The sequence below is a fragment of the Platichthys flesus genome, chromosome 2 (assembly GCF_949316205.1).
Source record: "Platichthys flesus chromosome 2, fPlaFle2.1, whole genome shotgun sequence".
In the NCBI taxonomy this organism is placed as follows: Eukaryota; Metazoa; Chordata; class Actinopteri; order Pleuronectiformes; family Pleuronectidae; genus Platichthys; species Platichthys flesus.
The window spans coordinates 12566278-12580722 of NC_084946.1; the positions used below are offsets into that span (position 1 = coordinate 12566278).

General features: G+C 39.9%; 1 protein-coding gene across 1 annotated transcript in view; it reads left to right on the top strand.

Annotated features, from left to right (window-relative positions):
• The window catches only part of cpne5b (copine Vb), a 106798-nt gene that overhangs the window by 9845 nt on the left and 82508 nt on the right, over positions 1–14445 (top strand). The window lies entirely within an intron of this gene.

Genomic DNA, 14445 nt, shown 5'->3' on the forward strand with positions numbered 1-14445 from the left:
GATTAGAGGAGAACTTCAAAATGTGACATTATTAACAACCCATATTCTGATTGGTTACACGTTTACATGTCGGAAGCTAAATCCTTCAAAACTCAACCCTAAAAGCCACAATATCACCCAGCTAAATATCTACACAGATGTGAAACTTGCATTGAGAAAACCTGCAAATGAATCACATAAACAAAATGTGTGTATTGGCGAAAGGCCTTAAATCTTCCCTCAGGTTGTGATGATGATTTATACATGTTTAAACTTAATGTGAGGAATCGTTTGAAAAAGCGTTTGAAAAAAGTAACAGTGGACTGAGGAGCTGCTGTCAGACCAAAGAGTTGTTTTTTATTTAATTGCATAATTGCATTCATTTGACAGAACAAAGATAAGAGGCCACATCTCTGCAGGCACTCAACATAACAGAGTTTGCTGCAATTGTAATTTTCTCTTAAAAGATGAGCAGATAAACAATGAACTGGCAGACTGGAGGTCGCATCTCTGAATTAACAACAACTAGCTTCCTTATTGTTTGGTTTGTTTTTGTGAAGATTTCAGGACAGGTTTCACTGAAGGAAGCCTGTGCAAAAAAGACATATACTGTCATGTGAAAAAAAATCATTAAATATTCTAAATTGCAGTGCTCTATACTTTGCTCTGCAATAAGTCACTGTAAGTTGCATATAAAAACCCTGTACAGCAGTGGTGGATCACTGGTTGATCCCTCTTTCAAGAGGTGACAACCTCCAAAGTCGTCTCAGACATACACCTGCCAGACATTACTTTTCTTTTCTCAAATATGAAGCATACAGTGCACTAAAGCTGAGCATCAGAACCTCCTGATAAACAAGACAGGTGGATGTTTGGCCATTTATCTGTGCGAGCTAAACCATTGTGCAGCAGTGGAAGCATCTGTCCGCAGCAGTAAAGGGAGCTTAATAGCTTTCAGTCGGAGCTATTGAGGAGAGTGAGTCGCAGCTGTGGACATCCACCATCACCTGGCAATTAGAGCGACGGGTCTTTTCCACCCTCCCCAGGACCCCGTCCACGAGGGCGGATGCATCCTAATCGAATGCTGAGATCTAATTTGATCTGAGCGGCTGTGAACACAGGTAGACTTCCAGCCGCTGGTGGAGCAACAGCAAGAATGTTTATAAGTAAGAAGACTTTCAAGATAAAGTCTTGTTTTAGGGACACGCAGCCGTCATTTGGCTGTTTCCCCCCAAAAAATATCTCGTACTCCAGAATTCACAGTATTCTTATTTGCACAATTGTTCTCTGCATGATGCTATTGTGAATCTGTGGTGCTTCAAATCAGAAATAATATCCGGTGTGTCTCTTTCCTTTTGATTGAAGCAATGAGCGGAAACATCAAGATCGCTGCACCAAAGCCCCCCAGCTCTTTACCAATAAATCTATCATGTATCCAATTTAACCACATCGAAGTCGCACAATGGTCATTTGAGGCATCGCTGGAGCAGCTGGAGCTTTATTTGTCTGCATTTAAGTTGAAATGACAATAAATTTGTTTTAACTTCCCCTGTTGAACTGTGTCAGCCGATCTCTTGACACCTCACAACAAAAGCTAATGACAGTGTTATTAATTCAATACTTCTTATTCTTCAACTGAGACTTAGAGATCAGTGAAATCAATCCGATGCCGCCACTGTTTACAATGACAGTTTCACCCACCGCGGGACATTCAGCATCGTGTACTGAGTGATGCATGATTGAGTTCACTCGTCGCAGTGGATGTGATATCCTTTGCTTATTCCGAGCTCATGGTGCTATTTCGGCTCTGGCTCGCAGCCTCTGAGCCACAAGATGGGCCAACTGGGCGAGATGGTCCTGTGTGGTGCGGCAAAGCTGGAAATGAAGAGTGTGTGGGTGAGGTGACTGGATTTGATTATGGAGCTACCAACACCCTGAGGGGAAACAGATAATGGATGAGTGAAAAAATGTTGATGTGTGTGTGTGTGTGTGTGTGTCTGTGTGTGGCAGTGCACAGCTTGTCCTGCTGGCTGGCTTCATAAGGCTGTGATTGCATTTTTGATGGTTGAGGACAATTATTGTTGTGGATTTGAATTCAAACAAACGACTGTAACCTTGCCTGTATATATATTTTTCTGTCAAGTCCCAAAACAAATCTTATCCTTGAAATCCTTTTTAATGTGTTTCTTTCTCACAGTACCATGAAGTCATTATGAACCTTCGAAATGCCACTTGTCTTTATTTAGAGCCCTCTGTGGTTTATAGTAATATTGCAGTTATAATTGGAGAGATTGCCATAGGAGTTTTATTCATACATTCATGATTCAATGGTGGATAAACAACTGGGAAAAGCAGGCAACTGGTCGGGGCCACAAATTCCAATTCAGATTTACATATAAGATGGATGAGAGAATATCAACAATTATTTTAAACATATGAATGGATAATAATACAGTGTCACCACCATAGGCACCTGAGCAATGGAAGAGCAATTATGTGTTTTGTATACCCTGCTTTAGTCTTTATAAAGATAAAGTTATCATTGTACAATCCCTGCAATGAAGGGATTAGATGTGAGCAGGATATCAATCATCATTTTACTAGTTTTAGCAGATGAAAAAAAAAGGTGTAATGAGATATTAGACTCTTTTACAAGACACTTTAGATTGTTCAGTCCTACACAAGATAAGACAGTGTATGCTAACTGCTTGGTCCACTGAATACTGTCCAGCTTATTTCAATAAATTAGGTTAAAGTAGCCCTGCACTGATTTCTGAGTCAGATGGAACTTCCCCAGCCGGCCCACTGACTCTGCTGTGCATGTTCCCACTTCTCTCACACAGGGGAAAAACTATATTAAGTGATAATGTTGCTGTGTGACAAGAGGACACTGGCAACACCCAAGCACACAAGAAAGTAACAGCTGCATCGAGCAGCAGCAGCAGCAAGTTCTTCACATCATTAAAAGTAAAGTGGAGAATATCCCACATCTGTTTATATTGGATTGGATTTCCCACACATGTTGCTCAGAGTGGTCAGCAGCTCCTGTGGCTGCAGCGTCTCACCCTCTCCTCTCATGCAGTCAGGTCCATTTTACAAAATGTATGTCTCACATTATTTAATCGAATAACTATTAAGTTATTTGCTTTATTCGCATCAAACCCAAAATGACAGATAACTCTTCATTGAATCTGACTCTTAGGTTGAACTTATGTCATAAAGTTAAATTAACATGAATATGTTATTTAATTCAAATAGGTAAGTATTTTAGGCAAATCTAGTTTTGCAAACACAAGTTTATTTGTGAGAACTGAGTTTCTATGGTTACACAGAGACGCACTGTCTCTAACTTTCTCATTATTCCCACTTACATGTGTTAAAACAAAGAAAAATATTTTCGCATTATAGAGGGTTGCCAAGCCACTCATGTCTCTTAAATCTCGCTGGAGATGATTACAATAAAATCCAACTTCTTAAATGTTGAGCCTTTCATACAAAACTGCAATACAATGTGCTTAACAGCATAATCAAAATACAGCAATAACATTGGAAATTTAAAATCATGCGTGGGTTTAATTCACCTCTTATTAATCAGACTTTGGATTAATATCTGAATTTAGCTGCCGAAGTGTCAGACGATGAAGTGCTTGTTTGACCTTGATGATGGCTCAGACGCCTGCAGCCTATATATCACCAATTTAGGCCACATATTTTCTTAATGTCCTCTCATCATCCATCTAGTTTTATCCTGTTGTTGACATGCACTTGGTTTTAGTGGCACCCCAGACTAACTCTAGACTTAATCCAAGAGGTTGGGTGGTGTAGAAATGCGGGAAAAGTATCTTCCCCATAGCCGAATAATAAGGCAGCCAATAAAAAAGAAATAAAAAGGACAGTGATAAATGAGCGGAGGTTATTCAGAGTAAATTAAAGTTTTGTGATACATCATAGCTGTCATAAAACTGTGCTGCATCACCCAGCACTCATGTCGCTTTCTCTTATAAACATATTAACCTGCTAGTTTCCCCACTGCTTTTTTTATGTCTCCTCTCCTCTCCTCTCCTCTCCTCTCCTCTCCTCTCCTCTCCTCTCCTCTCCTCTCCTCTCCTCTCCTCTCCTCTCCTTGCCTCTCCTCCCCTCCTCATTCCTCATTAACTCCCCATCACCATCCACTTGTTCCTTTCATTTCGTCTCACCAGCGATGCTTTTTCATCCAAGAGATGTGAGGAGTGCCTCCATTCTACAATCAATCCTCGCATAAATGTCCGTGAGGAAAACACCCAGCCTCTTTCTGCTTTTCTTAAGTGACGAATTGTCAGTGCTCCATGAAAATCTCATATTTTCATAATATCAATATTGCAGCAGTTTCTTTTTATCATCTCAATAAAGTATTTATTATCAAAAGAACCCTGAACATGGTTACAGCCTGAAGATTTGTAAAAAAACATGTTAAAACATATATCCATCAATGCATAGTGTAGGTGTATATGTTTTCCAGCGACAGGCAACCACCTTTGGTTGTGTAACCTCTGTACCCGCATCACATTAAAAGCAGAAAGTGTGGGTTGTATTCGCAGTGATTTCATAAAGCTCAGTTTACTGCATTAGGCCAATCAGTAATATGGAAACTGATATAAGTGACATGGTAACTCTGGGTTACATGCATGTTTCATGTGAGTCCCTCTATCATATTGGAGTCCACATAACACTTTTGGAGTTTCAGGGGTAAACAGTGTTGTGTGACCGCTTCTTCAAATGTGAAAAAACAAGACAAAAATAACATTAGTCGCTCCATACTGCTCCTGTGGTGTCATGAAAGTGTCCTCACATTCGAGTTTGACTCGAAACAAGGTAATTTACACCTTGTTTTTAGAAGAAGTCTTCCCTACATCGATGAAGATGTAATTTGAATCCAGGGATTTCTTTTGTCATTCTCTTTAACATTGTGTAATTGGTTGTTTTTAACATTTCAATGTTATCCAAGGAAATAATTCATCTTGATCTAGAAAAATCTGGCACATATGTGATCCAGGGCAAACTCAACCGTAAACATAGTGGAAACAACAAATGTCCACAATAAACTTCCTGAAAGAAGAGCTACTCTATGACCTGCATTAGACTTCAAAGGTGAACCTAATACCCTGCAGTGGTTCCTTATTGTGTGTGCTGTATGTACAGAATCCAATAATGAAACTTGGTATAGACCTGCATATTTAGCTAAATGTGTTCTGCTCTGTCTCAGTTGTGTCTTTTCTTTTCTCACCTACTCACTGATTCTGCAGGTGAAAGATATCAAGTCCACTTCTTCCCCCAGTTGAGTTGTGCTGCGTTGGGTGTGATCAAGAGGTGAAGCACAGAGCCTGGGCTCTATGTATAAAGTGTATTCTACACCCACAAACTGTCCTCCTCGAACCGGAGAAACACGCCCTCGATGTTGACCTTTGACCCTTGATGCACACATGCATTCCATAGTCTTCTCCGAATGTACATTTCCGGGGAATACTGTGTTGGAGACAGTATTCAAATGGATGGTATAATGTGGTCCTATAGTTTCTTGGCTGCAGGCACAACAGTTTCTATAAGACTCCATTATCAGCCACGGTTCCTTTACAAGACACGATTTCCAAATAGGCATGTCATGTCCCAGCGATGCATAATAGATACAATACAGTGTGTATAAATACCTCAGTCAAGTAAAAAATGGATGAGCTCCCAAAGTTTTACTCATTAGCCCCCGGCCGCTTTTTAATGCTGACGTAAACTTTCCCAAGTAAAGAATCTAATCAGCGGAATTTGCATGTCTTGAAACGCCTCTTCAAAAAGAACCAGTCATCCCCAGATATTTGTCATCCTTTTCTCAGCTTGCACTCAGAGAGCTGAGGAGCCTCCTGCAGGTTAGAGGGAACGAGCTAATTATTGTGGTTTGTGTCAGATCTCAAATAAACATGGTCGGTGTGTCTGTCTAACTGGCGCGTGCTTCTTCTGTCTCCCGGAGCGAGAGGAACTCCGTTACACTCTCGTCTATTTCTGATCTAATCTCCGAGGACTTTATCTCCCTCGCTCTCTCTTCCAACTCCCTCTCTGACACACTTTTTGTTTTTTCTTCCGCTCTTCTTTTTGCTACATTCGATTGTGTCTTACAACCCGGCTCTCTTGATTTCTCAAAGTCCCTTGTGCACAGCGGCGGCATACACGCCCAACTCCTGCCTATGCGGGTCTCAGATCTTTTCATAACCTCATTTACATAAGGGAAGTTGTGTTTCAGGAAGTTAGTTTGAAACCCCTTTAGTGTTGCCTCTCCCTTTGAAATGTATTATTTAACACCTAATGCAAATATGGTGACACATTTCAAATATTTCATGTTATAGCCGTAGTTGTTATAATACCCTGGTGAAAAGCTGACTCGCGTCCTTACAGGGATGTGAAGAAGAACTCTCATCTAATTGAAAATTCAATTATTATTGAAACATCCTAGTGACATTTTAGAGCAGTCTATTTTAATTGATCAAACATGTCTCTCTTTGCTCTGCAAAAAGCACTGACATCAAATTATGAGAGACTTCTCTCAAGCTTTATTCCTAGTTCTCCGAAATAGCTCAGTTGGGAGAGCGTTAGACTGAAGATCTAAAGGTCCCTGGTCTAAAGATGTAAAGGTCCCAAGTTCGAAACTTGGACTATGGGCAGAAAAGGTCTCTGGTTTGTCCCCACGGAGAAACAACAAAAAGACGAACCTGGATTGATCCGTCCAAAAATCCAAGAGGATTCTCCCTACCCTGTCTAGTGCCCCTGAGCAAGGCACCTTACTCCCCCAACATCTGCTCCCCATGGTCGCTCACTGCTCTGTGTGTCCTGCACCAGATGGGTCAAAAGCAGAGGTTAAATTTCCCTACCTGCATGAGGGCCTGTGCATGTCTGTGCATGTGTTTGGGACTAATAAATGCATCTTAACCTAATCTATTCAGAGGTTAAATTTAGTATAAAAGGACTGTTTTTAACAGTAATTACCATTCCTGCAATCCTGCAAAAAATACTCTCTTAAAAACCATCTGCTGAGTGAATAAACTTTTCTTCGACCTGGTTGGGATCATCCATGCAAGTTTTGTTGTATTGTAGAGGAGCGCTTCGCTTTGGGTGAGGTTTGTTTCAACATGTAGGGCAGAGCCATTGTTGTCTTGGGGCTGGTGTGTGGGAAGGCATATGCTGTTGGGGCTGTTTTTGACACGGGGTAATAAAGCAGTCACTTTGATGAGGTTTTGTTTCGGCAGACCTAGTTTTTTAATACACTCAGGTTGAGCGCCTGCTTGCTGCTGGGTTGGTGTGTGAAGCTTCAGACAATGCAGCATTCGTCTCCACCCATCTCCTATGTCTATACTGTGGGCTATATGTATGTGAGGGTACATTGTGAGTTGACATAGGGAATAAATTGGTACTTCAACGCACTCTAAATTCTTCATAAAAGCCATTATTTAGAAAAATAGCTGGAGGCTTGTGGAGCAAAAACAAATAAAGGTCAGCCAGTAACACAGGCCTGAAAAAAAACAAACATTGAGGTGGATGACATTACCTGAAGCCATACGCGAGCAGCCCACATGGTAAATAAAGCATAATGTTCACTTCCACAGCACTTTATCATTATTGTGTATAAACATTATTATTACATGACATGACATCAGATCTATTCTGCTACTCAGTTTCTATCCAACCCTGAATACGTACATACTCTAATTCATACCCATCATTCCCTCTATGCCAAACTCAGCACTAAAGGCCTGATGTGTATAAAGTAAAGGCTGCAAGATGTTTGATTGGAAAATCCCCAAAAGTGTTGATTTAAGGCAACTTAACATTTAGAAGAAACAGCAAAGTGGAAGAATATTGGAAATGCATTCGGGTATCGACTTTACTGGGGAGCAGGGGAAAAAGAAAAAGTATCCAAATAAAGAAAAAGGCCAAATAAATAGTATCATCAAACAGATGCAGTTGACTGAATTTACCCTGTTCACTTTTCCAGCTGTTTTATTATACATATAAAATTAAAAGACAATCATCATTATCATCATTATTTATCATGCATTTCGTAATGCATTTCATCATTCCATAATGTCAGCACATTCATAGATTGTGTATAAAGATGGGTGACACGTCTTCACTTCCTCCCACTATCCAGAAATTAAGCCAAAATACTATGAACATTGCCATCTTGTGCATTTGGAGCCAGAGGATATGGATCCGTGGTGTCAAGGTCCCATTGACACATGCGCTCGACCACGCCCATGACCCACAGGTTAACACTGGGAATAAGGGAGAGGTCCTGCATGACCACAACATTCTGTCTCACAAAGTTAATGTAGCAGCTTATTGTGGAAATTATCCTGATATTTAACACCACCACTCTGTGAAAACCTTGAGGGTCAAACTGCAATAAGTCACTGCACCTCAGTCACTGCACCTTAAGCGGAAAATGACCTGCTCTCTTGAGATATAAAGAAAATATACTTTATTCGATTCAGATTGAGACACTCGCTATACCCTAAAGAAAACATTATGTATTGTGAGTGGCAGTTTCAATATTCTCTCCATTACAAGTAATTAGATTAGATGTGTACTTTTAGAGATAGAGTGTATGTACTTCTGGTCACAGTCAAGAACTAGGTAACAGGATCAATGCTGCACAACAAGGAGCACATTCTTCAGAAAATCTATAAAAACATCAATGAAACAACCTTGCTTTATTAAAAAGTACAAATATTAGTTTTACATGCAATAACAGTGCATGAATCAAAATGTTGTTCTTACAAATTTACGTTATTACGTTAGATTTGATCACTGCAATAAGTGTGGACTTGCAAAAAGAGAATTAAACCGACTGTGTTCTAATAATACATGTGTTGACTGAGTGAATGTTGGGAAATAAAGAGCAGCGGCACAGGGATGAAAGCCATTCGAGGCTACGTTTAACATAAGAGATAATGGAGAGACCATTAAGAGGGATAACACGCAGCCGCCAGATAAACAGGAGGTGGAAATGACAGAGACAGAGAGGAGGCAGCGGCGGGTGACATATCTGGGCTGATTCATTTTGGCCCGGAAAAAAGCTGAACTAAATTAGGAAAGAGAGCATATTAATATAATTGGTGGAGTGCTTGCATGTTCTGGTGGTAATGTTTGCACATAGAGTCCACTTTGACTAAACACAGACAGACACACACACACGCACACAAAATCTGAAAGATAGAAATGTCAAATGTGCAATTGAGAAAATTGCTGTTGTTCTAATTAGTGAGGTAATTAAAATGAACCAGGAGACTCAAATGTTCAACCTCAGTGTCGTGACTCATTCCACAGATGCACATGCGGCTTTGAAGGGATCAGAAATAATGTTCAAATTCTAGAAAGTGGGATATTGACTCCCTGAGTGAATCCCCTACAGCCCACAGTCTCATCTTTATGCAGCTTTACTTTGTGTCATCCAAGAAAAATCTTTAATTTGCTTCTCCAGCGTGGTGACATACAGGTGGGCGGCTGGTTTAAAAAAGGCCTCTGACATTTACCCGTTTGCTTATAAGTGGGTTTTCAAAAGACTCAAGTCAGGCTTGACACTCGCTCTTTCTGCTCTCTTCTAATTTGTTTGATGAGAAGTGCAGAGCTGGCAGGTCTCACACTATCTTTATTATAATTAATGTGAATTTTTAGAAAATGCAAAAGAAAAAAAAAAAAATTAACCACCTCTGCAGTTACTGTTTTTGTACAAAGAGAGAATTCTCAAAATAACAAGTTCCACTTAAATTAGCAATCATTTTTTTGTATATAATGTGTGTCCAAGATGTCCAAGATTCTTTCCTTGGGTCATTGTGATTTCCACATTCTAAGACAAATTGCCATCAACTAAATATTTGCGATAAGCAAGTGAAGTTCAGATAATGATGTAGCTTAAACTCACCAAAGCTCACTTCTAGAACTTTTTGTTTGTTTTTTAGTTGTGGTCTCTTAAGTCTTCAACTAGTTTTCACTCTTATATTTTCTTCTGTTTCTACACAAGTACTGTCAAATCTCACCGTGACCCTACTTGTTCAAGGGCTCACCTGTTCTGCTGAGCCGTGACATTTAACCTGCAAATGTCAGGGGCAGATGGGATAAGGTGTTCCTTACAAGCACATCGAATAAGCTGCAACTTACCAAATATAAAGAGAGCGACACGACACACTGTTGAAAAATGCTCTGTTGTCTCCAAATATCAAAAGGAAGTTTTCATACTTTCGGGAACATTGTTATATGTTTGAGGTTTGTGTTGGGTTTGCAAAATCATCAGCTCAGGTGAAGCTTGGTACATGTGAAAGGCGAGCACCTCCCCCACATTGTGAAGCTGGACATATAATAGAAGATAACGATGCTAATTTGAACTGCAAAAAGCAAACAACCGCATACTAGTAGAAAAAGAGCTAGACGGCAGATTACAGGTTGTCTGTTATTTACTTTACTTACTAATTAAGTTCAGAGAGTTTTGACAAATCTGAACTTGAGTCTTTATACCTGACTACATTGTCCTCATAGATTCTGGCTGTAGAGCAATCTACATAATTTATGATGTGCAATGTGGCCCGAGATGCTTGATGACTCACATTAAGACAATAAAAATGGAGCAGAAATATATTGGGCTTTCTGTGTTATATCTGCTAATGCTACCTTTGAGACCTGTACTGGTGGGTTGGTGAATGGAAAGGGTCCAACGATGTATTTGAAAAAAAGGCTCAGAAAATAAAACTGAGCAAAGCACCCGATTAGTAAAAAATACATTCCTGGTACATTTTTGCTCATTAGCTCGACAAACTGAACGATGCATTTGTAAACCCCATTTGCCCTGCCGGAGCTGTGGGGTTTGCAATATTTCCGTTTCAGGGCGACATTACTTCTAAAGTCAATGTGCAAGTCAATGCACTCATTTGGTAATTTAATTGTCTTGCTTTCAAACCAGCAATCCAATCATTCTTTTCAATTTGGATCAAACTCATCTGAAAAACACTTCTGCCTGGAGCTTAGGACACTTCAATCACAAGCATTGCAACAATAACAGAACTGGAGCTAGTGCTGTTTGTAACCTGTAAAATACAATAAAAAAATACAAGATCTCACTACTGCATGTTTTTCTTTTTTTTATTAGTATCTTGTCTTGTTTTTACGATTGCTTTGAAAGAGAGACAGAGAGAGAATGAAACATAGGACAAGAGAATAGATTAAAATAGATTGAGTCTGATGAAAGAACACGGCTGAAGATTTATGTCAGTAGAAACTGTGGAAGAAAATGAAACAAGAAAGAAACTGAAAGGAGAATCAGAGAAGCCAGCATGACTTTGGTGTCTTGAATCAGGGCTCTCATGTCACTGAACAAAACAAACAAACACAGGAAGGGTAATAGTGTTTGTTGCACAGGAGCCCCTGGCAGGTTTTCTGAAAATGTCAAGGATGCATGATGGAAGTGTAACACGCACACACACAAAACACAGGTGTCGGTCAGGAGGACAACATATTCATAAAGCGCATTAAAATATTGTCAAAGCCCAGGAAGAGAGAAAGAAAGATGGATTGGGTAAGTCAAGAGGAAAATACAAGAAAGTCAGAAAGCAAGAAAATCATATTGGAAAGGTATTCACAACCTACACACAACCTCACGAGTGATGTCAGTCAGTCAGACAGAGCCAGAGACAGAATATAATTCAAAAGTGAGCTGAGCCAAGAATCTGAGAAGCTGGAAAGCTCTTTCAGCCTCGGTCTGCATTAGCTGGGCTCTCATCCATCACATCTTACATACTTTAAAATGGTAAAATGGTAAAATGGTAAAATGGTAAAATGGTAAAATGGTAGGATGGACCCATGTATACATTTTCTAAATAATACAGCTTGGGCCAGAATGTTTAAATACAAACTGCACCACATGGAACAACACACAGATACTATTTCAGACGATATTTACTGAAAAGTATGAATGTGTCATATGGTTAAACGTATTGTTCCCTCTTCAGCGTGTCATTCTTTTCCTGTATGAGCATGTTTCACAGATTGACAGTCTTCAGGGCGAAGTGGGACGGAGCGGAGGAAGAGCAGCTAGTGTGAAAGAGATCGTTGACAATGACCTCTTTGGTTGTTTTTCCTTCTCACATTACACAACCCCACAATGTTGTACCCCCAGCCTTACATGGAAATCAATACTGCAGCCATTACTCAAACTTCAGGCTCAGAAGATTCCTCCGAAAGGGATCTGGTGTATTGGTCACCTACTGAAATGACGGCTGCTGTCAATAACTGTCAGAATTGATAGTAGCTAAAAAACTATCAGTCTGGGAATTAATGATCACATTCAATAAACAGAGAAATCCACATTTTGATGTAGAGATCAAATCTGACAAAATAAGCTTATCCTTCATTTTTTTTTTGCTGTGGTATAAAAAGTGTGAGGTTGAACATGTCATCACAAAGCAGGAGGTGTGGCAGGTGTTTAGAGGCCAGAGAGAGAGATTCAGTAAACACGCAGACATGCTTGTAATCAGGCTGCCATTGTTTGAGAGATCAACAATTTTCTGCACTGAAATGTCTCCTATAACCAACTGAGGAGGCAAGTGGCACTATTGATTTAAACATCTGTATCAACACCGCAAGTCCTCATCATAGCACTGTATTCTAGCTTACCCTTTCCCTTTACTGGACTTCATAAAGGTTACGAGTATAAAACTGTGTAGATAAACAATAGAAGCGTTGCATTGTGGAATATACAGGACTGGGTAAAACAATGTTTGTTTTAATCCTTCATTTTTGATAAAAACTCTAAAGTTGGTTTGGTTGCACTTGTTTAGGTGAGTCACCAAAATCTTGCTTATTAGTATCTTGGGGATTGTTGCCCTCCAACAAAGTGTAGCACCACCTGTGCACCAATTATTGAGCATAGAGGAAGAATAATCTTGGATGCCATTAAGAAAAACACAAAGAACAATTGCAGTTTCTTTGGTACTTTAATATAAAGTCTCTGCATACTCATGAAACACATCCTAGCTGAGTCGACCACTGCAAGGTTATGATGGACATTGTTCATATCTACGGCCCAAACTTTGTTGGGTCCCTGTTTTATTTTGAAAATTCACTACATGTATCTTGCTTTGATTTGACTTCCTTAGTCTTTGTGATCACATGCTTACACTTGTGTGTGCTCCCCCTGCCCGTTCAATTCCAATGTGCTCCCTTGTGTTTCCCTGAGGCTTCTTCTCTTTGGATTACACCTGCATACCTGTCTGCCAGCCAAAGCATCTGGTAGCCTGTTTGTTCTTATTAAAATACCTCCCCTTCCTCGATGTGTGTGTGTCCTGAATCCTGAAACCATAATATTATGTACCGTGGACCCAGCAGGTTGTTTTCTCTGAAGATCGACATTATGATTTCGTTTATGCCTTTTTTTTGGTGCTGTTTTAATGTCGACATAAATGTTTTATGATCTGCATTTGTCATTAAGTGCTTTATGAATGAATGGACACACTGGATTTCCAGCCCGTCTCCTAGTGTGCTGCACCTCAGTCGGCTAGCCTCCGTCATGCTAGCCTTTAGCATGCTGGTCACCAGTGTTGGCCTGATCATGAGCACTTTCTTTGGGAGCTTGTTAGGGGTCAGCCGGTAACCCAGAGCCTCCACTGCCCAGCTAGTCCTAACCCCCACTAGGACCTTCATTTGTCCGTCCAACTTATTCCGCGTAATTCTAATAACCAATTTTTCTTTGAATAGTCATCTTACTTTAACCCAAATTATGACATTTCATTGAAACAAAATATCCCTGAAACTAAGTAGTCAATGACCATAAGCTGACAAAACTATCATTATAGACCCATATTCTAGTTGTAAAGACCTAGGTTTTTTCCCTCCTCTTGTGCTGAATGTAGGATTGCATCTAAGTTACATTTCCATCTATTAGTGATTTATTTTTTCCCGAGCAACTTGCGAGGTGTCATGCAAGCCTTTGATGGTATGTGCCATGGTGACAAAACTCTGGAAGAGAGAGAGAGGGGGCTCCACAGTCACTTCAAAGAGTAAAGCTTTGCATGTTTCATTTGAATCTGCGATCAGTGGAGGGAAGGTTGGAGGTTGACAGAGGAAGAAAAATAAATGTAATGCGACAAAAACATGCACACAGTGTAACTACAACCTATTTACTTCCTCCTTAATGGTGGAACGAGCTGCCCAATCACATCAGGGCAGCAGAAAGTCCACACATCTTCCACCGCAGACTAAAGAAACATCTCTTCCAACTAAACCTTGGATAAAAGAAGATATATATATATATATATATATATATATATATATATATATATATAAAAAGAGCAGCTTGTAGTTTGGCTTTCTTGAAGAAAATTGTACTTTCATGATTCTTGTTGTTCTGGGTTTGTACCCTCATGGTTAAATGCACATATTGTTAGACGCTTTGGATAAAAG